This window comes from Vulpes lagopus, chromosome 11, assembly GCF_018345385.1.
Source record: "Vulpes lagopus strain Blue_001 chromosome 11, ASM1834538v1, whole genome shotgun sequence".
NCBI lineage: Eukaryota > Metazoa > Chordata > Mammalia > Carnivora > Canidae > Vulpes > Vulpes lagopus.
Window position 1 is genome coordinate 4,843,800 of NC_054834.1, and position 3,962 is coordinate 4,847,761.

A 3,962-nucleotide genomic window follows, 5' to 3' on the forward strand; every position below is an offset into this window, starting at 1 on the left:
GTAAATCCAAAATGATTCTAATTTTTTTTTTTATGATAGTCACACACAGAGAGAGAGAGAGAGGCAGAGACACAGGCAGAGGGAGAAGCAGGCTCCATACACCAGGAGCCCGACATGGGATTCGATCCCGGGTCTCCAGGATCGTGCCCTGGGCCAAAGGCAGGCGCTAAACCGCTGCGCCACCCAGGGATCCCCCAAAATGATTCTAAAAGATGATTTAATACTATTAATGCCATTTTTCTCAATAATTGTTACTTTTCAATTAATTTAAGGCTTTTAAGTACATTAAGCAAATATTAACATCTATAGTGAGAAGAGCAGGATTATTGAAATGAAATGTCTTAACGTCTTCAAAATAATAACCACAACAAAAACTATTCTTCACAGAATCAAAGTACACAACTAGATATTTTTTTAAAGCATGTACTGGAAATTTCAGAATAAACTTAGAAAAAAATCACAAAACAGAGTATGCTGTACTATTTTAAACTTTAAGGCTCATTTTGGACTAGTAACTTTTGAAAAATAATTATTTATATTGGCTCTCAAGGGCAATATTATAAAAACATATTCACCAGAGGTATTAAGCTGTGGCCTAAGAATGACTCAGCCTTCAGGAATCTGGAGAGGAAAGTTGTAAAATGACTATCTTTGTGACAACAAATTTGTTGGTACAATGACCATATCTTTTTCTTTTATGCAAATAAACTGGCCAGTAATATAATAATTAGACAACCCTGCAGTTGGGGAAACTGATGGAGTCAAAAGCCAACAGTGGGAATAATTTATATTTGCTTGTGCTTATCCAAGTGTGCAATGTCAATGCTATTCTAAATAATGTAAGAATTGTGTTTTGCTCTCACATTTGTCCTTGACATGCCTGTGTTGAATTGTGAAACTCAGGACCATAGTTTGGAAAACAAACAAACAAAAAAATTACATTGGGAATTACCTTGAGTTTTAAAAGCTAAAAAATGTCTCATCACTGCTTGGGTTTGCTGAGAGTCTGTTGAAAATAATTTCTTAACCATTTCCTGCAGTTCAGAAGGATCGGTGGTGCTGTATCTCTGGCTAGTTTGGTCTGCTACCTCCCTGCCCACTCCCAGACACGGAACACAGCCAACATCCTGTAACTATCAGCCCTTAGCATCCTTGTCTAATTTACAGGCTTTGGCTTTAGGAACTATCTCACATAGAATTTCACTTTGTGATACTTTCACATCCTTCTAAGTCTTGGCCTTTTTATCTTATGTCTTGTCTCTGGCTTTGTACTTATCCCAGGCATCTGATCCGTGATACCAGACATATTGTAGGTTCAGTTCCAGACCATTCCAGTAAGACAAATATTACAATAAAGCCAACCAAATTTTTTTTTTGGTTTTCCAATGCATATAAAAGTAATGTTTACTATATACTACAGGCTGTTAAGTGTGCAGTAGCATTATGTCTAAAAAGTTGTATGTGTCTTAATTAAAAAAGGCTTTGCTGCAGAAAAATGCTAACCATCACTTGAGCTTTCAAAAAATCATCACGCTTTTGCTGGTGGAGGATCTTGCCTTGATGTTAATGGCTGCTGACTGATCAGGGTGGCGCTTGCCGAAGGCTGGGTGACCATGCCAATTTCTCAAAATAAGACAACAATGAAGTTTGCTGTATGGATTGACTCTTCCTTTCATGACTAATTTCTCTGTACCATGCAGTGCTCTTTGATAGCATTTAGCCCACAGTAGAACTTCTTCCAAAATTAGAATCAATCCGTTCAAGACATACTGCTGCTTTATTAACCAAGTTCATGTAATATTCTAAATCCTTTGTTGTCATTTCAAAGTCGTCACAGCATCTTCACCAGGAGTAGATTCCATCTTAAGAAACACTTTCTTTGTTCATCCATAGGAAGCAACTGCACATCTATTAAAGTTTGATCGTGAAATTATAGCAATTCAGTCACATCTTCAGGTTTCACTTCTAATTTTAGTTCTCATGCTACTTCTACTACATCTTCTGTTACTTCCTCCAATAAACTCTTGAACCTTTCAAAGTCATCTATGATGTTTGGAATCAACTTCCTCCAAACTCCTGTTCATGTTGATATTTTGACCTCTTCTCATGAGTCATCACACACTCTTAATGGCATCTAGAATGGTGAGTTCTTTCCAGAGGTTTTCAATTGACTTTTCCCAGATACATCAGAGGAATCTCTATCTATGGCAGCTATAGCCTTATGAAATGTATTTCTTAAATAAGAAGACTTGAACATCTAAATCATTCCTTGATCCATGGGACGTAGATGGATATTATGTTAGCAGACATGAAAATATTAATCTTGTTAAACGTCTTCATTGAAGCTCTTGGGTGACCAGGTGCATTGTCAATGAGCAGTGATATTTTGAAAGAATTTTTTCTTTTCTGAGCAGTAGATCTCAATGGCTTAAGATATCCAGTAAGCCATGTTGTGCTGTTATCCAGACTTTGCTGTTCTATTGATAAAGCACAGGCTTAGTAGATTTAGCACAATTCTTAAAGGCTTTAGGATTTTCAAAATGGTAAATGACCATTTCACTTGAACTTGAAGCTTCAACTTCAAATGATCAACTGCATTAGCCTCTAGCAACAGTCAGACTGTCCTTTGAAACTGTAAAGCCAAGTGAAGTAGGAGAGCTAGGTTCTTGTCTCACAGAGCCGAAGAATGAATCTGGGGGATGAGGGAGAGTGAGTAAAGAAATAGAAGTTTAGGGAGCAAGAATATAGGGAAAGCTTTCAGGAGTGACAGGGGCCCCAACAGGGTTCCCAATGTGGGGCTCCACTGACAGTCTTTTATTTAGAAATGACCAGGGAGCTTGTGGCCTTATCATTCTTGCGATGTCTTAGTTTGAATAAGGACTGCTGATAACATCTTTAATGACTTCTCTTTGGGGGGTCTGGTTATTCTTTGTTGGTCACAGATGACTGTCATAATCCCTTATCTCTGTTTTTTTTTGTACACCTCAGCATTTTTGGGATTTCTATGAGCTGATCCTGTAGCCCCCTACCTATCTCTCCCTATCTAGCCCCACCTGTCCCTTACTCACAAATATTGACTTATCCTCTTTAGCTGTGGAAGTCCTAGATGCCATCTGCTTCCAATAGCTGTTTTGTCTGCATTGAGAATTTATTTTTTGGTGTAATCAAATTATTTAATTATTATTAATTGATTGTCTTAGCTAGATCTTCTGGATAACTCACTGCAGCTTTACATTAGCACTTGTTGCTTCACCTTACACTTTTATGTCAGAGAGATAGCTTCTTCCCTTAAATCTCATAAACCAGCTTCTGCTAGTACAAACATTTGCAGCTTCCCCACTCATTTTAGCCTTCATTGAATTGAAAAGAGTTAGGGTTTTGCTCTGGATTAAGTTTTGGCTTATGGGAATGCTGTGGCTGCCTTGATCTTCTATCCAGACCACTAAACCTTTTATTATATAAGTAATAATGCTGTTTCACTTCCTTATCATTCATGTGTTCACTAGAATAGCACTTTTAATTTCCTTCAAGGACTTTTCCTTTGCAGTCACACCATGGCTATCTGACTCTAGAGACCGTGCTTTCAGCCTACATGGTTTTCAGCCTGCCTTCCGCACTAAGCGTAATCGTTTCTAGCGTTTGATTTAAAGTGAGAAATATGCTGCTCTTCCTTTCACTTGAACACTTAGAAACCATTGTAGGATTATTAATTGACATAATTTCAATTTTGTTTTGTCTCAGGGAATATGGAGGCCCAAGGGGAACGGAGAGAGAGATTGATATGGGCCAACGGCTGGTCAGTGGAACAGTCAGACATACACATTTATCAGTTAAGATCACCGCCTTATATGAGCATGTTTGTGGTACCCCAAAACAATTAGTAATGTCATTGATCACTGATCACAAATCACCATAGCAAATACAATAATCATGATAGGTTTGAAGTTTTGTGAGAATTATCT

General features: G+C 37.8%; 1 pseudogene; it reads right to left on the reverse strand.

The window, feature by feature from the left end:
- Nucleotides 1–1,528: 1,528 nt before the first annotated feature.
- On the reverse strand, nt 1,529–3,696 carry LOC121501677 (annotated as a pseudogene).
- Between the last annotated feature and the right edge of the window lie 266 nt (nt 3,697–3,962).